The 21,427-nt window shown below is 38.5% G+C and overlaps 1 protein-coding gene across 24 annotated transcripts in view; it reads right to left on the reverse strand.

The window, feature by feature from the left end:
* The window catches only part of R3HDM2 (R3H domain containing 2), a 135,374-nt gene extending 116,754 nt beyond the window's left edge, over positions 1-18,620 (reverse strand). For 17 of the 24 annotated variants that reach the window (XM_074325518.2, XM_074325514.2, XM_074325515.2 and 14 more), the window contains exon 1: positions 18,286-18,480. The gene's annotated coding sequence lies outside the window, so the exon portion shown is untranslated. Of the gene's footprint in view, positions 1-18,285 lie in introns of all 24 variants that reach the window. The other 7 variants (XM_074325539.2, XM_074325535.2, XM_074325520.2 and 4 more) reach the window with 6 other exon arrangements.
* Positions 18,621-21,427: the final 2,807 nt, after the last annotated feature.

Raw genomic sequence — 21,427 nt, forward strand, 5'->3', positions numbered from 1 at the left:
CAATAAAGTACTGTTCCCCTTCCCCAATAAAATCTTAGGGGGGAAAAAGATCTTCTATTTTTATGGATTTTTCTTGATTTACAATAATTTTTTGGCATTTTTTCCAGTGTCCTTAAAATTTCTAGCAACAAAGTCCTACATTTTCAATTCACTCTATATGTAAAACCTTACTCTACTTTAACTATACTTAAATTAGTCAAAATAACCATTACTTTTATTTGCTATTTCTTATGTTGAGATCTTACCCAACTCAATCAAGACTTTCACATTTCATGTATAGTTAAATGTACATGGAATAATTTCTCCTCAAAATATCCTACACTAATCTAATTCACACACATGCAAAATAATTCCAGTGTCATAAAATTCACTCACAAGTTCCCAAGTGTAATGCTCACCTGATCTCTAGTTCAGATGTACTACCTCTTATCAAGGACAATCTGGGGAGACAGTGGGGAAAGGACAGTGGACAGCCTCCAGCAATTCACCTAGGAGAGGCAAAAATTTATCCCTTACACACCCAGGGCCTAGGCTCTAACAAGTTTTCAGCAAGTGAAATAAAATTCTCACAACAGTTCTGACTTTTCACTGGACTGTGTCTTAATTACGTAGTCAGGGTGACAGTGCAAAAATTAATTTGAAGCTACCTTTATTCTTCCTTACTGCAAAAAACTGAATATTGTCTGTCTTGACTATTAAAATCCCCAGAGATTACAATTCCGCAGGAGCTCTACATGGTTCTAAAATTAGCCAAGTAATAGAAATAGTTGGAAGGCATGCAATTCATTTTAATATCTGCACTTTTAGTTGCCAAGCAGCTACTTTCTTAAGTAATCTTAGAGCAGTCATCCACATAAAAGAATAAATCTATAAGCCATAAAATTAACAGGTTGGTACTGGTGTTAAGTAAAATATTATCTGTAAATTCTGGGAATGACCAATGTCCCCCTCTAAAAATAAATTCTATATTTCTTCCACAGGAATAACAGGCAGGATTTTAAATATTTCAACAAAACATGTTAACAGCACATTCTCCCTTTCCTTACAGCTTATTTATGTTTCCGTATCACAGGAACATATAGATAGGTTTAATGGGTTTCACCTTCAGTGCAAAACGTTTTTGTGGAGGAAACTGACATATCTGGTGTCATACAGTGTCCTAGAGCAGGACATTCTGTCTACTGGGCTGGAAGGATTGGGTATACCAGATCCAAATTCTAAGGCTAATTCTATTTTGGATTTTCTAAAACATCAGCCCTCAGGAGGAGCCATAAAACCATACTCTAACAGAAATGTTCAATACATTCAACACCCTGACTTCATGTCAGTTTCCTACACTGTATTCACAGACCAATATGTAAAATATATATACAGATGAATGCAAGTTCAGGTTCAAAGCACAAGTATGAAAGCCCTGGTTTAGAAGTTTCCCTAAGGAGATTTTAATTCAGACAGCAGAAGATACAAAGAGAGAAACAATCCTTAAGCGACAATACCACAGGAAGAAAAAATACCAATGACATGAAAAACAATAAGGAGAACTGCTCTGAATTAAAAGACTAAAAAAACATGACAATTACATTCATGATCCTTGAATAAATCCATGATTGGAAGGAAAGCTACAAAGCTCTATTATTAAGCTAATTGAGAAAATATGAGTATAAACTATATGTGATTATTATATTAATGTAAAACATTTTAAATGTGATAATGAGTTTGATAATAGTCTTGTGATAATGTAGGAAAACATCTTGTTTTTAGGCAACATATGTTTAAGAAATTTTGGGATGAAGTTTCCTGATGTCTGTAATTTCCTAATACACTAAATAAAAATTCCTAATACACACACAAAAAATGTACATATGTGTAAGGAGGGAAGGGAGAGAGAGAGGTGGAAAGAGAGGGAGCGGGAAGAAAGGGGTAAAGAAAATGTGAGAGCACCAATGTGGCAAAATATTTGACAAATATAAGTAAAAGTCATACTGGTGTTCACTGTATCACTCTTTCAACTTTCCTGTAGGTTTGGAATTACACCAAATAAAAAAGTTGGGGTAAACAAGAACAAGAAGCAACATTAACCCAAACTCTTGGCTATCCAGTGTCAATTTTGCAGAGTCCTGTAAAGCAATTCTAGGTGGTGGTTACAAGCACAGACTTCAGCATGAAGCTGGGTTATGTTCTGGCTGCATGATGATGGTCAAGTAACTTAACCTAACCTCTCTATAATAGTCTGAACGTGTCCTCACAAAACTCATGTTGAATCCTAACTCCCAAAGATGATGGTAAAGGAGGTGGGGTCTTTAGTAGGAGGTGACTAGGTCACGAAGGCAGTCTTCATGTATGAACTTAGTGCCTTACAAAAAAAGGCTCGCGAGATCCCTATCCCCTTCCACCATGTGAGGACACAGTAAGACACTGGCTATGAACAAGGAAGAGGGCCCTCCCCAGAATGTGACATGCTGGTGCCCTGATCTTGGACTTCCCAGACTCCAGAACTGTGAGAAATAAATTTGTGTTGTTGATAAGCCAGCACCATCCTGTGGTATTTTGTTAGAGCAGACGGACAAACTAAGACAGTCCCTAAGCTTCAGCTGTAAAATAGTAATTATACAGTACTATGCCATGGGAATTATTATTCTGATTAAATGATCTAATATGCGTTATTATTATGCTTTCATGATATCACATTCTTTGTTCACTTAACTACCTTGTAAGTATGGGGAAACTGAACAAATTTTTAGCCTATGTCATTCCAACTAGTTTACAGGCTACAAAAGCTTTATTAAAACTTTGTGAATTACCAAACATATCCAAATTCAAACAAAAGAATTAAAATGCATTCCATCTGAATCATTTTTCTGTCTGGTTTCTTTCACATAGCATAATGTTTTCGAAGTTCATCCATTTTGTAGCATGTTTTCAGTACTTCACTCTTTCTATGGCTAATATTCCTTTGTATGAGATATACAATATTTTATCCATTTATCAATTAAGATACCGGGTTGTTTCCACTTTTTGGCTATTATGAATACTGCTGCCACAACATCTGTGTACAAGATTTTGTGTGAACATGTTTTCATTTCCACTGGAAATAGAATTGCTAAATCAAATGGTGACTCTGTTTAACCTGAGGAACTGCAAGACTTCCAAAGTGGCTACTCCATTTTACATTCCCACCTCAGTGTATAAGAATTCCAGTTTCTCCACACTTGTTATTATCTGACTTTTTACTATAGTCACCCTAGTGGGTATGAACTGTTATCTCATTGTGGTTTTGATTGCATTTTCTCAGTAATTAATGATGTGGAGCATTTTTTTCATGTGCTTCTTGGCCATTTGTGTATCTTCTTTGGAGAAATGTGTACTGCAATCCTTTATCCACTTTTGAATCGGGTTCTTTGTCATTTATCATTGAGTTGTAAGTTTTTTATATATTCTAGATATAATTCTTTTATCAGATATGATTTACAACCACCACTATTTTTGTACAGCCTGCAAACTAAGAATGGTTGTAGGGGCGGCCAGTGTGCCCAGTGGTTAGAGCGCAGTGCTCATAACACCAAGGTTGCCGGTTCGATTCCCACATGGGCCAGTGAGCTGCGCCCTCCACAACTAGATTCAAAGAAAAAAAACAAAAAAACGACTTGACTTGGAGCTGAGCTGTGCCCCCCCATAACTAGACTGAAAACAATGACTTGACATGGAGCTGATGGGTCCTGGAAAAACACACTGTTCCCCAATATTCCCCAATAAAAAATTTTAAAGAAAAGAATGATGGTAATATTTTTAAACAATTGGAAAAAAATCAAGAGTAATATTTTATGACCCGTGACAATTATATGTGACTCAGATATCAGTGTCCATAAAGTTTTACTGTAACACAGCTATGCCCATTCATTTACATAATGTCCATGGCTGTTTTTGCCATACAAGGGCAGAGTTAAGTAATTGTGGGCCATATGTTCTGCAAAGTGGAAAATCTTTCCTATCTGGTCCTTTTTGGTCAATCCCTGCTATATCCTCTGGCTTCCAAGAATCAGGAAGTTAAATCTAAAGGCTTGATTAAATTTAAATTCAGCCATTTTGACAAGACTACTTCAGAGCTTATAGCTTCACGCTGCATAACACCTGGTTGTCCCTCTTTTAGGGATGAGATTCATGGGGGCTTCAGGTGGTGTTTATGGACTTAAAGTTTGTCTCCTCCCCCCAAATTCATATGTTGAAGCCCAATCCCCAATATGACTATTTGGAGATAGGGCCTTTACAGAATTAAGGTTAAATGAGGTCATAAGAGTGGGGTTCTAATCCATGAGGTTGGTGTCCTTATAAGAGGAGGAGATGCCAGAGGGTGTTCTCTCTGCTCTGTGAGGACACAGTAAGAAGGTGGCCAGCCTTCTGCCAGCCAGGTAGACAGTCCTCCCCAGAACCCAACCACAATGGGCACCCTGATCTTGAACTTCCAGCTTCCAACTGGGAGAAAATAAACATCTGTTGTTTAAGCCACACAGAAAAAAAAACCACCCAAATGTATTCCATGTAAGGATCAATTAAAATAAATCCACCATTAGCACAAATAACAGAGCTAACTTACTTTGAAGTACCTGTAAGCTTCTCACAACTTACATCTGCTCCTTCCTCAAAACACTAGTGGGTTACGTGTCAGGAACAGGCACAGGCTGCCTTGGTCCTCAAAATGTCAATCTTTACATTAAAATGCAATGCCATCAGGATCTAAGTACCTCTTAAATTTTGGTATTTTCTGGGGCCTCATCTCAGCTCTTGTATCATTCTACTAGTTTGCCCAAGATGATCTCATACCCTTATCATGGACTGACCCCTGCATGTGCAGTGTACTCTAAAACCTAAATACACTGCCGCTCTCTAGAACTGCAGATTCATTTAGACAACTAGCTGCTACACATTTCCAAGTGTTCTCTCTACCCACACTCCTCTAACCCCAAACCCGCCCCCATTTTTAGTGATAAATATATCAGTTACAACTGTACACGATTCAATATATGTATATATTGTAAAATAATCAAAGTAAGTCTAGTTAACATCCATCAACAGACATTTACACATTTTTTTCCCGGTGATACAAAGACTTTTAAGATCTGTTAGCAACAAAATATAAAATACAGTATTAACTATAGTCAGCATGCTGTATATTACATCACCAAGGCTTAGTTTTTTTCATAACCGGAAGTTTGCACCTTTTGTCCACCTTTACCCATTTCGCCCACCCCTCACCCCCACCTCTGGCAACTACCAATCTGTACTCTGCATCTAAGCTTGGTTTTTCTTCTTGATAGATTCCACGTAAGTGTGATCATACAGTGTCTTTCTCTGCCTTATTTCCCTTAGCATAATGGCCTCAAGGTCCATTCTCCATCCATGTTGTCACAACTGACAGGATTTCCTTCTTTTCATGGCTGCATAATATTTCATTGTGTGTGCATGCACGTATGTAACATTTTCTTTATCCATTCATTTGTTGAACACTCAGGTTGTTTCCTTGTCTTGGCTGTGAATAACGCTGCAATCAACATGGGGGAGCAGATATCTCTTCAAGATAGTGATTTCATTTACCTCAGATATATACCCAGAAGTGGGACTGCTGGGTCATATGGTAGTTCTATTTTTAATTTCTTGAGCAACCTCCATAGTGTTTTCCATAGAGGCTGTACCAATTCACATTCTCACCAACAATGCACCAGGTTCCCTTTGCTCCATATCCTTGCAAACACTTACCTTGTCTTTTTGATGACAGCCATTCTAACAGTTATGAGGTAGTATCTTTTTGTGTTTTTGATTTGCATGTCCCTGATGATTAGTGGTGTTGAGCACCTTTTCACGTATCTGTTGGCCATCTGTATGACGTCTTTGGAAAAATGTCTATTCAGTTGCTGTGCTTATTTTTTAATCAGATGTTTTTCTTTTCTATTGTTCTCTATTGAGTTGTATGAATTCTTTATATATTTTGGGTATTAACCCTTTATCAGATATATACTTTGCAAATATTTCCTCCATTCAGCCGGTTATCTTTTAATTTTGTTGATGGTTTGTTTCCCTTACAGTGCTTTTTAATTTAATGTAATCCCGCTTGTTTGTTTTTGCTTTTGTTGCCTTTGCTTTTGGTGTCAAGTCCAAAAGAAATCATCACCAAGACGGATGTCAGCAGCTTACTGCCTGTTTTCTTCCAGGAGTTTTATGGTTCAGGTCTTAAGTTCAAGTCTTCAATCCATTTTAATTTTTGTGTATGGTGTAAGATAGTGCTCCAGTTTCACTCTGACATGTGGCTGTCCAGTTTTCCCAAGACCATATATTAAAGAGACTATCCTTTCCCCATTGTATATTCTTGGTTCCTTTGTTGTAAATTAATTGGCCATATATGCATGGGTTTATTCTGGGCTCTCTATTCTGTTCCATTAATCTATGTGTCTGTTTTTATGCTAATACCATACTGTTTTGATTACTATAGCTTTGTAATGTTTGGAATCAAAAAGTGTGATGCCTCCCGTTTTGTTCTTTCTCAAGATTGTTTTAGCTATTCAGGGTCTCTTGTAGTTCCATACAAATTTTAGGATTGTTTGTTCTATCTCTGAAAAACGCCACTGGAATTTTGATAAGGATTGCACTGAACTTATAGATTGCTTTGGGTACCGTAGACATTTTAACATTATTAATTCTTCCAATCCATGATCATGGAATATCTTTCTATTTACGTGCCTTCAATTTCTTTCCTCAAAGTCTCAGTTTTGAGCGTATAGGTCTTTCACCTCCTTGGTTAAATTTATTTCTAGGTATTTTACTCTTTTTGATGAAATTGTAAGTGGGATGGTTTTCTTAATTTCTCTTTCCAGTAGTTCATTATTAGTGTATAGAAACACAACTCATTTTTGTATATTAATTTTGTATCCTCCAACTTTACTGAATTTATTCATTAGTTCTAACAATTTTTTGGTGGTTTAGGGTCTTCTATGTGTATCATGTCACCTGCAGATAGTGACAGTTTCTTCCTTTCCAATTAAGGTAACTTTCTTTTCTTGCCTAATTGCTCCAGCTAGGACTTCCAATACTACACTGAGTAAGTGGTAAGGAAACGCTTTCAGCTTTTCACTACTATGTTAGCTGCAAGCTTATAATATATGGCCTTTATTATGTTGAGGTACATTCCCTCTATACCCACTTTGTTGAGAGTTTTTATCATAAGTGAATACTGAATTTTGTCAAATACTTTTTCTGCATCTATTGAAATGATCATGATTTTTATCCTTCATTTTGTCAATGTGGTATATCACATTAATTGATTTGCAAATGTTGAAACATTCTTGCACCTCTGAAATAAATTCCACTGGATTATAGTGTATGATCCTTTCAATGTGTTATTGAATTTGGTTTGCTAATATTTTGTTGAGGATTTCTGCATCTATGTTCATCAGGGACATAGGCCTGCAATTTTCCTGTAGTATCCTTGTCGATTTTGGTATCAGGGTTATGCTGGACTCATAAAATGAGTTTGGAAGTGCTCCCCCCTCTTCTATTTTTTTTGGAAGAGTTTGGGGGAAAAGGAGGCATTAACTCTTCTTTAAATGTTTGGTAGAATTCACCAGTGAAGCCATCAGATCCTGAACTTTTATTGGGAGCTTTTGATTATTGATTCAATCTCTTTACTAATAATGGGTCTGTTCACATTTTCCATTTCTTCATGATTCAGTCTTGGTAGTTGTATATTTCTAGGAATTTATCCACATCTTCTAGGTTGTCCTATTTGTTGGTGTATAATTGTTCACAGCACTGTCTTGTGATCCTTTGTTTTTCCTATGGCACCAGTCGTGATGTCTCCTCTTTCATTTCTGATTTTGAGTCCTCTCTCTTTTGTTCTTGGTGAGGCTAACAAAAGGTTTATCTATCTTATCTTTTTTAAAAAACAATTTACTTTCATTGATCTTTTCTACTGTCTTTTAGTCTCCATTTATTTCTGCTGGTATTTGTTATTTTCATCCTTCTACTAACTTTCGGCTTTGTTCGTCTTTTTCTAGTTCCTTAAGGTTTAAAGTTAGGCTGAGATCTTTCTTGTTTCTTAATGTAGGCTTTATCACTATGAACTTCCCTTTTAGAACTGCTTTTGCTGCATCCAATACATTTTGTATTTTATGTATTATGTTTCCATTTTTATTTGTCTCTGGAATTTAGTTTTCTTCTGATTTGTTCTTTGACCCACTGATTGTTCAGTAGTATGTTATTTAATCTCCACATATTTGCAAATTTGCCAGTTTCCTAACTCCTGTCAGCCCTTCAAGATTCAGCTGGAGCATCACTCCCTAACAGAGCCTTTCCAGATCTCCCCTGTGCTTCTAAAGCACTTCGTGCATTCCTTTAGCTCAGTATTTATCAGGCTGTAGTATCAGATTGATCTGTCTAAGCTCTTTGAGGGTAAGAATTACATCTCATTCTTTTACACCCCCAGCGTCTATATTGTAGCTATTCATAGACTGGTTGAATTAATTAATCCCTTGAGATTCAATTCAGACTTCACCTCCTTTGAAAAGTTGACTCTGATTCTATCATTTAGAGTTAACCTTCCCTCCTTCTTGCTCTCACATTACTTTTTATCACCACCTTGTAACACTTAAGACCTTGTAATTTAGTCTTTTGTAATCTGTAAGAAAACACAAGCTCCTTGAGGACAGGGATAATGTCCCATTTATCTTGGTATCTTTAGCATTTAACAATGTCTAACAAATAATGGACATCTATTAAACGTTCAAGAAAAGGAAATGAGTTGTTCTTTTTATAAATTTTCTTGATGTTAGGTACTGTTTTGGAAACAGTTCTACAAACCTGACTTAAAGATCTCTCTATTATAAAAATATAGAAGGACCAGAAACTAAAAGAAGACCTTCTAACAGAGAACTGTCCTGGGAAGAAAACATATATAGGTAATGTTTTTTCTAACACAAACTAAAAATAAACTGACAGTTTCTCTGATTTCTAAGCTAATACAATAGGATAGGCTCACAATGCACCAAAGCAATCAGATAACAGGATTGCATCTGTGTTAGGTGAGAAAAGCTAGCTTGGTAAAATGAAACAGTGGCAAGTGAATGCCTGTAGTTCTTAATTGAAAATCTGTAATCTTTTCAGGGGGCCTCATGTGACAGATTGTATGTATACATAGGTAAGGCTCAATCTGTATCCTCTACTGTGGGCACTGAGCAAAACACAAGTGAACAATAAATAAGAGCATAGAATAGAGAAACAGAAGAGACTCTCAAGGCCTAGAAAACATTACAGATCTGACTGGATCCTATGGCTGAATCTAGCCAGTCTACTAAATTGAAAAGACAATTGCCATTTCCCAACCTATAAGAAACCAAGAGACAGAAAAACTTATGAAAGCAATGTAAATTCCAAAGAATAAAAAGAAGAAAAATAAAAGACAGCACAAAGAAAAAAAGCACCACTTACTCTCTGTCAATATTAATTTCAATGCTGTTATTTATTTAAGAGCACTGGAGGACATTATTTAAAGACTAGTACTGTTTCCCCAAAAATAAGACCTAGCCGGACCATCAATTCTAATGCGTCTTTTGGAGCAAAAATTAATATAAGACCCGGTCTTATATTATATAAAACTGGGTCTTATTTTACTATATTTTACTTATGTTAATTATTGCTCCAAAAGACGCATTAGAGCTGATGGTCCGGCTACGTCTTATTTTGGGGGAAACACGGTCATTTGATCATGTTTAATATAGACTGTCTTCTGTGAGGCTATACTTGCTGTGGCCACCAAACAGGTGTAAATATTAATACATCCCAGCTACATGGAAAGTATGCTCAGTTAGTACCTGCAGATAACTTTGTCCCTCTTCTGTGTTATCTGCTAACCCTAGGTGGAGTAGAATATTGAAGCTAGCCTAAGAATCCATTAAGTTCAATCTCAAGTCTTTACATTTTTAAATTAATAGATGTATCAAAAAGTATTACTGTACTTAACCTTAAGAGATATATCCAAAAGGCAGTTTTCTTCTATGCTAAAAGGAAACAGACAATCAACTCCGTTTTACATATAAAGACACTGATTCGGCAGAGTTAATGATGGTTAAGCAAAGCCTCAGAGAACTTCAAACAGGCTTAAAAATCCAAAGTTTTAAGCACTGGCTCTGATTTTACTCCCTCACAAAGCCTACACAGAAACCAAATAGGTTTGTATCCTTTCAATAGTCCTCCTATCTTACTGGTCAAATAACTTAATTTTTCAGCCATCATAGTCATTTGGTTCAAAAACAAGAAAAAGAAATATTTCTGCACTATCATATAAGGAAAATACTCCAAGTGCAAACCCTCTTGGTCTTCCCCTTTCTTCATAGTCAAAAATACTGCCAGGATGGAGAATAAAACACAGGAAAATAAATTTTAAACCAAATAACCCCGAAACGTATATAAGGGGAATCGGAAAGAGGAATAATATAAGGCTGAAAATAACCTCGATAACAGCAAAGGTAAAACTTTGATGGTACAGGCAGCAAGGGCAAACAGTTCAGTTATTGGCCTTAGTATAGCTCTGGCCCAAATCAAGACTTGAACAATGATCTTTCTTGGATATGGTGTTAGCTAGGAGGGCAAAAACAACTGGCAAAATCACAATCTAGAACATACCGGGGTACCAAAAAATGCATACGAGTGGACACCTTGGTCAACGTTGCTCAAGCAGTAGTTTGCAGTAATCAGAAGTGTCTGGATGCTGATGGTAACCACTTTGAGCACCTCTTGTAATTGCAGAAGTCAAATGTGACTTGTATTCATCTTTCGTTATCAGTATATATTATTACAATTTTAATAGTTTTCCTTTCTTAAAATGTGTATACATTTTTTTGGCACCCTCTGTACACCTCTAGAACATAGCCTCATGTCATCTAGTTTCTTTCTTTCCTATTCTTTCCTTACAGCTAGTAGAGGAGTAAGACGAAAATCACATGCTCTAGAGAGCTCTTCTGGCACAGGAAGAGATCACCATCCTAGCGAATTTCACTTCAGAGAGAACAGAAACTCAGAATGAAATGTACAGAGGGAAATATAGTAAGGTACAGACAGAGAGGAAGCCACCTTTGTGGAAACTGGTTCAAAAGAGGCAAAGTAAGCGGTTTGGGAGACCCTGAAAGGGTTCCAGAACATGGTCCTCAAACCAGTGAGCATTCTTGCTTTTGTTGTTTTGGGGTGGACAGGCATCCAGGGGAGACAATGGTGTATCTGAAGGCAAGTTGAAATAGGGAGAGTAATAGAAAAGTAATGAATCTGTAGCTGAAGCCTAACCCTGAAAGCAAAGGGAAAACAGCAAAATATAAGGCAGGTGAGGTAAAGCAACAAGATAGCTTAAAATAAATAAATAAATAAAGCCTAGCCTTTGTACTAGGAGCAAGAAGACGACGACATTAAAAGGTTTTAAGCAGGAGAAAATAACAGATTTAGTTTTCTTTGGCTAAAGGGTACAGAACTGGAAGCAAGACTAGGGCACGAAGGCTAGTTAAAAGCCATTACAGTTCTCCAGAGAGATGATAGTTTCCAGAACTAAAGAAGTAGCAATGCTGATGGAGAAAAATAGAAAGATGCAAGAGAGATTTAGCAGATAAGAGTCTACATAACTTTATGATTATTGATATTAAAAAGTAAGAAGGACTCAAGTATGACATCCAAGTTTCTGGCTTATGCAACTAGGTGGCATCATTAACAGAAAAAAAGAACTCAGAAAGACACATTTCCATGGGAAAATTATTTTTGCTTTGGTTATGTTGAATTTGAGGTGCTGTATGACAGTCAAATGGAAACGTTTAAGAGACCACTGAATAAACAAGCCTAGAGCTAAGGCAAGAGATGAGAACTGGAGACAGAGACTGACAAATTGTCAGCTTATACATAGTAATAGATGCTAAGTGAAGCCATCAGGGTGGCTGAGACTAACAGACTGTGCAGAGCAATGTTTTTCAAATCATCCAAGACAACTCACCAGAGCTATCAGAAACATCTTGAATGTTTGTTAAAATACAAATTCCTGGGCTCCACCCCAAAGCTACTAAATCAAAATCTCTGGGAATAAGACCCAAAATCCCACATTTCATTCATTCACTCACTCAATAAATGTGTGCTGAGTGACTATTTTAGGCACTAAGAATATAGCAGTTATAAAATAAATAAGGTCCCTGTTCTCATTGGGTTTAAGTTCTAGGCGTGAGCCAGACTACAGATAAGAAACCAACAAGATAACTTACGATAGTGGTAGGTGCTACGGAGATAATGAAACAGAGGACTGTGACGAAGCACAAAGGGGAGGGTAACTATTTTGGATACGATGGTCAGGGAAGGTCTATGGAGGAATCGTCTGAGCTGTGACTTGAATAATAAGGTTAAGTCAGGTGAAGATCTGGGAGAACAGCATTTCAGGCAGAACGGACTATAAGCGCATGAAAACAGCCGCTATGGTTAGGGCATAGTTTTTGTAAGCGGGCATTTTCCTGCCAAATCGCGTCGTAACGCGGGGCTTTTTTGACATTTTCTCGCCAAAATTAGACTTTCCGTAAAATATTCATATCTTTCGATCTATTTGATATTTTTCTATGAAACTTTCAGTGTTTCAGTTTAAAAAGAGGTCTCTATTTATTTACTTTGCAAAATTTTTGCCGGTTCCAACTAGAGGCGATATGACGAGTTTACTCGTTTCCCGCAAAAAATGTGTTAAGATTAGGGAAGTGTGGTACAAGGTAGGTCAGAGAGTCTGGCAGGGGCCAGATCATAAAGGCTTTCATAAGGCACATTCTTCAATTCTCCAAGAGATGCTTATGCTGTTAAGGTTTAAGAATCAGCGGTACACAGGGAAAATACAACAGAAACCTTAACGAAAACACACACAATTAAGGGATGAGCAGGAGAAAAGAGCCAGGAATACAAGTGGAAAAGAAGTCATGTCACTGAAACATTTCAAGAAAAAGGATCAACAGTGACAAACGCTGCAGAGAAACCAAGCAAGGATGAAAAGGGGTTCATTAGACCTAACAACAATGTCCATCATGTTCTTTCAATTGATTTTGATGGCTGTTGGCCGCTGCCTCCACCAATAGCATTAGAAACACTAAGTGACCACTTAGTCACTTAGGTACACATTCACCTGCTACCCATCAATACCACACTGTTTCCTGGAAGTTAGCAGGTGGTTACCATCCTAAGTTTTCTTCTCTTTTGTCACAGAATCACAAAGCTAGGTTAAGGAGAAAGAACAATATATGAGTATAGAGAGAAAATGTATTTTAAATATATCCATTATTAAGTCTGGATTGTCACTGCCTTGATTACTTTCCTCCTAATTGTTATGAAGCTTATAGGAAGAAACTTTCACAAGTCTGAACCACCCTTCTCCAAGGGATGAAGAACTATCTGATGCCCATAATGCTACTCACATGCCAAAACCATGCATAAATTCTTGCAACTGACATATGCAACAAAAACACTGCCCCCACAAAAAATATGAACTGCATATTTGGAAAATCTAGTATTTTAATATAAATATTGGCATCACTTTAAGGTCCAATGAGCTTTTAGGAAAGAGAAAAGTACTTAGCAATTATGAAATATGGTTTTGATCATTATTTATAATAAACACTGCACCACAAATGTTACCACCATGAAATATACCAAAAGCATCCACATAAGGAAGATAATGGGCCAAGTGGCAGAGGAAACTAGTTAATGAAGTTAAAACTGTCTATTCTCTACATTAGACAATAATTGCACAGAAAACTAATAGTGGGAGCAAAAATACCTCCAAGAGATCAAGATGGAACTTGACTAGCCTGTAGACCAGTTTTTCTCTTTCTTTTCTCACTATAGGCTAATAATCAAAAAAAGGCAACGAGAAATAAACTCAGTTCTCTTAAGCCCTGCTGATTATCTTTACACTTCTAGCTCTGTAGGATAAGGACTTAAGTTGAGATCTTTTGGGACCTCAGAAAAATTATATGGGTTCAAAATTAATTTTCACTTGCTTGCAAAAGATTTTGAAGTCTTCGATGCGTAAAAAAAACCAAAAAACAAAAAAACAACAACTGTAAAACATACTATTAATGCCTATAGGGAAATGAAATAATCGGAACATTGGTCTTAGCTAGGGAAGAGACCTAACGAGAGCATTTAACAACTAGCTTCATTTTATTCCCCTAAGAAAATACCCAAAAAGGCCTGAAAATTACTTACCAGGAAAACTCGAAGTCTTTGACAATTTAGAAAAGTCACATTGTGACAGTAAGTAAGCAATTAAAGGAAATGAAAAGATTTTTGATGCTTTTGTGATTAACAAACTAAAGAGAAACAGAATAAAATGAATCCTTTAAAAATACAAAAAGCGTTTTGACGATTGGGAGACATGACTTCCTGAAGCTTTTGCACCTTTACTCCTTACCCTCTCTCTTTTCTAGACTGAAGATTTCCAATTTGATCAGTTCTTTCTTTTTAAAGCACTCTGCGAAACATTGTCAAAGCTAGAAAGTTGAAACAGCTTTCTCAGTATGGGCTCAAACACCTGGACTGAACAACTCATCCTGCAGAAAAGCAAAAAGAACACCTGGATTTAAGAGGCATCCCAGAATCTTTCCTTCCCTACATCCGAAGTAAAAATGATAAAATCACTGCAGATTATCATAATTAAGGGCTTTCAACATCAATTTTTTAAAAGTACTGGAGAAAACAGATATATGCTAAGGAAATCTAAGGAAACTCAGAGAGGAGTCAAAACAAATTAAGGTTATGAAAACTTTCTATATCTGTTTTCAGAAATAAACTCAAACTTAAGAAAGAATGGACAGAATGATTTCATTGGTGAGATGGAACAGGTGCTATAACTGCTAAATTGGCAACCATGGTAAGAACAAAAGTTAACCACTAAAAGACTATTAAGCAGAATGTTTTCTACACAGGGTGAGAAGGATACAGCCGGAGGAAAATACTGAGGCCACTGTGTATGAAGAAGGTCTCTAAAATTAGACCCACCAACTGTATTCATGTACACATATTCAAGTCATGAGTCCAGTTATTTGTCCTATTGTAAGTTGGCAGCACATTCCACAGAGGTACACTCAGAGTCCCTCATCCAATCTTACCAGGCATAGGAAAATCTTAAACACACACACACTCTCCTCTGCACTTCCTGGGACCATGTAACCAAAATGCAACATTTTATCCCTTCCCCAAAATCTGCTTTTTCCTGAAAGTTTTCCTTGAGTTCATGAAAAGATCTGGCACAGGAATAAGCAATGCTTCGTTCAAAAACCGTTACCTACACTTAAACCATTGTCAGTACTCAGTATTTATCTGTAAGAGGTGAGAATATAGCATAGAGATGCGTATTTCTCAAGCTTGAGAAAGACTTTCTAGAAACTTTGTGAAAGGTTTTAAAAGGAGACAATAGAAGTTTGGTAGAAGCTTTTATCAATCTGGCTAAATAACACCAGAAAATGAGAACTATTAATTCACAAAATGAGAATTACTAATATACTTCTGATGCTCTTACTTCTTTACACTAGTAATATTCAGACCAAATCCTGTCCAATAGATATAAGATCCCCAATTCTTCTACTCCCTTCCCTCAAACCATTCTCTCATTGGCCTGGCAACTTTCAAAGTCCGAGCAAAGGTTTAAGCAAAACCTTTGGCTTTGTCACCAGCATTCCCACAAAGTGTTAAAAGCACTACCTCACCCTAAGCTGGAGGACAGTGGCCAGGACTGCCTCAAACCCAAAGAGAAATCTCATCCAGGCCACTCTGGCCAGAAGGTCAATGAAGGTAACTGCACCAATGAAGAAATAAGAAATGAAAAAATAAATGAGGTATGATCCACAGAACTCAGGGGGCCTGCTCCTTTTGATTCTCAGACTTAATAGAGAATTTAGTTACTAAAAATGCCCCCCAAAATGGATTTGTGAAAAAAAGTATCAAATGTTCCCCAGAACCAAACACTCCACCATTGTTAGAGAAAGCTATTATTATGGTTTTTGAGCTCAACTGTCTCCATATGAATGGGGGGGGGGGGGAATCTAACCTATACAGCCTGGACTATAAATACTAACATCCTCAGTCTACTGAAAAATTCAAAGTGGAACCGGCTTGCTCAGCTCTCTGGGGCCAAAGGAGTAAAGATGGTGGTATTTGTCTCATCAGGGATGTGAACAAACCTCAAGGGAAGAGCCTGAAACAGTAGGTAGAAATCCAGCCACATGAGGTGTGAGATAATCTTCCTCTAAGACCACCAACACCAAAGAGCCCCTACACTCCACCCTCTGCGTTCAAAGTGCTTTCATTCAATGACCTGAAAGCTCAAAATTTCTGTCGGAAATGTGACAAGAACTGACAGAAAAAAAAAATCTCAATTTCTTCCAACGAGGACCTTACAAAATCCTAGTGAAAATGTATTCCACACGTTCAAGGACAACCAATTATGATCAGAAATTCACAAGAGAGTTTTTTAAAAAGTCTCCTCTTCACCTATTCAGTCAATAAATTTCTTGAGTACCAAATGCAGGCCAAGTGCTATGCTCAGTGCTGAGCATATAGCGATTAACAAAACAGGACTATCTGCCCTCAAGAAACTTATTTTCTAATGAGGGAGACTAAATATATAGTATGTTATAGGTTGATAAGGGGGAAGGAGAAAAACAAAGCAGAGAAGTGGGATAGGGAGTTAAGTAAATGTATGTGGGGAGGGGCTTTGCAATTTAGATAGCCAAGGAAATGTCACTGTTAGAGTAACGTTGACGAAAGACCTGAGGTAGGGAGGGTACAAGGCTGTGCAGCTTTAAGAGGAAAAAGTGATCCAGGAAGATCCAGGAAATCAGTGCACAGACCCTGAGGCAGACGTGTGCCTGGTGTGCTCAAGGAACAGCCAGAAGACCAGAGCTTATACTGGGGGCAAAAGCGTGCTACACATCTAGAGCTTTAAAGGCAATTGTAAAATCTATGATTGTTATTCTGAGACAGGAAACCATCTCCTCTTCTGACTCCCTTTCCATTAAAAATATATCAGGCACCCTATTTTTAGACATTCACATTTTTAAAAGTTTGTTTTAAATAGTGGAGATCTACAATATAGCTCATATATTGGACATAAAGACATCTAGAACTCAACTCTGAAATTTAACTTTTACTGTCAGTTCATCAGACTTTCAAGAAAGGTTCTAGTTCTCTCAATCCTATAGAGAACTGCAACAGGGGAAGAAAAATACAACTAAAAAATGAACTGAATTAACCTAATCTACCACTTTCTGCCACTAAACCATCTTTGTCTTGATGCTGCAGGTCCCACAAAGGGAAAATAAAGGAAATACTGAAGAAAACAAACAACAAAAAATTAGTGAAAACCAAGAGCCACAAATCTAATTCAAGTGCCAATATGACTAGCCCAAAATACAATAAAATGCTAGAAATTTGTGACATTAAGTGGAACCTGTCACCTCCCTCTTCCCCAGTCTCCATGTTGCCCACCAACATCAGCCAGGACTCCAGCTTCTCAATTTCAGTTAAGTTTACTTGAAAAAAATATATACCAGAACGTTCACCCAACTGGGATCTAAATTTAAATTTTTCCCACACCTTCCTTTGGTTTCATGATCCCCTGTGGCTGTTCGTGTTATTCGGTGATTTCTCATCGTTATACAAGAACAATTCACTTTAAGTAAATAAATACTCTGCGGTAGTACTAGGCTAACGGTCACAAATGTTGAAAATGTTTGGCTCTACAGGAAAGCGAAATGGAGAAGAGTTTTCAGAGGCCCAAGTGAGTTATGAGCTTAGAGTAGGCCCAACTTTTAAGCTCCAGAAACATCTCCCTGTATGTTCCAACTCAAATCCCTGTCCCCTAATAAACTCGGCCACCGACATGATTTGAAACACTCCAACACCTTCCCCTCCCATTTTTCCAATGCTCGAAGGAAAACGGAGACCCAAGAAACACATGGAGCTAGTTCGCCCCGAGCACTACCAGGGCGCAACAATTTTTATGTGCCACCGCACAGGCCACAGGTAGCACCAGCCCCCGCCCTCCACCCCGCGCCCACTCGGGGAGTCTCTGGCGTCCGGGCCGTCATTCCCGGGAGGCTCTGGCCCTGACCCACCGCCCCCGGCCCAGGCAGCCCCAGCGCGAGGAACCCAGACCGGGGGCCTCCGCCCGCCCGCCCGTCCGCCACGCCCCCTCCCCACGGGCCGCCCGCGCCGCCCGCCCCCTCCGCCGGGAGGTGGCCTCACCTCACGCGGGCCGTAGCGGGGAGGGCGCCCGCGTCTCCGCCCGCCGCCCGGGCCCACGGCCGCTCGGCTGCGGCTCGCCCCGACGGCCGGCGGCGGCGCGCTTCTGGGGGCGGGTTCTTCTCAGCGGGGGTTTCCCCAGGGCCCGGGGCTGGGAAGCAGGGGGACTGGGGCGGGGGAGGGGAAAGGGGCTTGGGAAGGAGGGGGGAGAGGGGGAGAAAAGGGGGGAACCAAACCCGGAAAGGGAGAAAAGGGGGGAGGGGGAAAATCAGAAGGGGAATAAAGGCCCAGAGTCCGCCCCCCGCTGCGGCCTGCGCGTAACGTCACCACGTCCGGCGTAATCGTCACCGCGTCCTGCGCCCCGCGCGTCGCTGTTTCCTGTGTGCTTCTCTCCACGCCTGCAGACGCCCCCTACCTGCCCGCTCCCCCACCCACCCACCACGCACACGCGCTCTCCCCAATGCTCTTGCACACCTACACGCAAACGCACTCGCTCGCTCACTCGGTCGCGACCTCCGCATTACCTGTGTCTCAAGCCACCAATGCACGTCCACTGCGATCCACAGTCCACCTTAAACTCATCAAGCCTGCTAGATTCATCAATTTTAGATTTCAACAATACTAATAACCGTAATTTAAATTTACAGAGCACTTTCAAAACAGTCTTTCACTTAGGACAGTAACTCCTGTGCCCAAAAGAGCGTTTTTGCAGTAAATATTTGTAGTATAAATGGATAAAAATCATGTGGTAGGTAACGGTCCATTTTTCCAGATGTAAAACTTTAAATAAAGCAGGTTTAAGTCCATCCTATTAAAATCGCTTCTTACCACCACCTCCTCTATGATATAGTTCTTTTTATTAAGAGTCATCTTAAATTTGCAACCTCCCCCATTCTGTCCATTCTTAGAGAATCGATTTAGTTATTGGTTATGTGTATTTCGATCGTTTACTAACTCCCTCAAAGAGGCGTTGTAGTCTTACATTAATAGAATTCGACCATTAGATATTTACTATGTGACAAGAACTGCAGTGGCAAAAAAAATCAAATAATTATAGTACAATGGAAGTGCTATAGTGGAGAGGTGTTCAATGTGCTATGGAAACACAAGGAGTAATTAGTTCTTAGAAGTAAGGGAGATTGAGTAAGCTACAGAGAAGCTACAGGTGCAATTTCAGCTAACCTCGAAGAACATAAGTAGGAGTTCCTCAGAGAGGCAAGAATGGAGATAATAGCAGCCATAGAGGTATAAAATTCTTCTTTACTTCAAGGATCAGCAAGTTCCAGGTTTTCAAGTTGGAGGCAGGGGTTGGTAATGGCCAAGAGAGAATAATAGCTAATATTTGTGTTATGTATGTATGGATAATGTAGAATATATAGTATTCTACATCTATTATTTCAGTTGAATCCCAAAACAATAGGCACTGTTGTTATACCCAGTTTATAAACAAGAAAACCAGATTTTGAAATTTATCTTCAGAGCCTGCTCTTCATCACTGCATTATTTAGAAATATAACTGGAAAGGGCAGGTTACAAAAGACCTCTGTGTATCATGATACAGAGTGAAACAGTTGGGTCTTTCTGAGGTAAATGCAGTAACTGAAGAACAGTTAAGGCAAAAACATGAAGCACCCACCCCTAAAAGAAACTCCCTTTTGCTCACCTCTCATTCTGCAACTATTTACCAGAAAGAAGGAGAGCAGCGGATGTCATCCTAGGATTTAAGGGGGGTCTTGGAATGGCATACAGAATCAAGTCATGGAACAAATAGCAATATAACTACCTCCCCCCAAATTCAAGATCAGATTATTATCCAAGAGTGAAATTAGGAACAATAAAATGAACATTAAAATGTTGGAGATAAAATCAATCCCTGTAGGTTTGGGTGAGGAGCGTCAGGGGTTAATGTTAATGAGTACAGGGTTTCTTTATGGGGTGATGTAAATGGTCTTAAATTAGTGGTGATAGTTACACAATTCTGAATGTACTAAAAATTGTACACACTAAAGGGTGAATTTTATGTTATGTGAATTATATCTCAACAAAACCGTTATTTTTAAATAAATAAATTTATACTAGAGACTAAATAATAAATCTACTTCTATCACAGCCCTTAAAAAAAGGAAGAGGAAAAGAGAAAAAAAGATCAGCCTCTGTAGAAGAGAGCTAAAAAACTGTGACACACAAAAATCCAGTCAAGGTGACTTAAATATAACTTCTGAGAAGCAGCCTGGATTGTAACATTTATTCATTCAATAAATATATTTTAAGCCTTTATATTATAGACCAGGCACTGTGCGCAATGCTAGGAATATCTTGGGAAGCAGCAGAGATGACTTGCTAAGTGACTAGTAATATAGATGGTGATCGGGGGCATGGGTCTAGGAAAGGAAAGTCCAGAAGGGCAGATATTGGCAGAATTTCATCAGCACATCTAGATGTAAGGGTACAATAAACTTCCATTAAGCACTTACTATGTATGTGCCACTGTAACTGCTTTAAAAAATTATTTGAATCTGAAAACTCTTGAGATAATCATTATAAATCTATAATCCCATATTCAAAATCCATTGGTTCACACTTGTTTCAGAATTCAGGAAATTTCAAGTTTTAGAAAGGGAAAATGGTACATACGGTATACATTACATAACACCCCCAGGGGTAGCATCCCATAATCAAATAATATTTCTGGAGTAAAAAATGTATAGTCTCAGTATGATTTTTTAAAAGACCATAAATAACCTAACTCTGTTCAGGTCAGGTTTAGCCACAACATGAGTTACCAAAAAACATATATGGATTATTTTTTTTGGATTCTGGAATGGTGGATAATAATTTTTCCCATTTCTCCGATGAAGAAAACTAGAGCAAGAGAGGTCAAGTAACTTGCCAAGAGTCACACAGCTAATAAAAGAAAGAGAATTTTAACCAAGGTCATGTCTGCTTAAAAACCTATGCTCCTTGGGGCCGGCCCAGTGGCTCAGGCAGTTAGAGCTCCATGCTCCTAACTCCGAAGGCTGCTGGTTCAATTCCCACTTGGGCCAGTGGGCTCTCAACCACAAGGTTGCCAGTTCAATTCCTCGAGTCCTGCAAGGGATGGTGGGCTGCACCTGCAACTAGCAACAGCAACTGGACCTGGAGCTGA

Source organism: Rhinolophus sinicus, chromosome 1 (assembly GCF_057876585.1).
Source record: "Rhinolophus sinicus isolate RSI-liver-muscle chromosome 1, RSI-T2T, whole genome shotgun sequence".
In the NCBI taxonomy this organism is placed as follows: domain Eukaryota; kingdom Metazoa; phylum Chordata; class Mammalia; order Chiroptera; family Rhinolophidae; genus Rhinolophus; species Rhinolophus sinicus.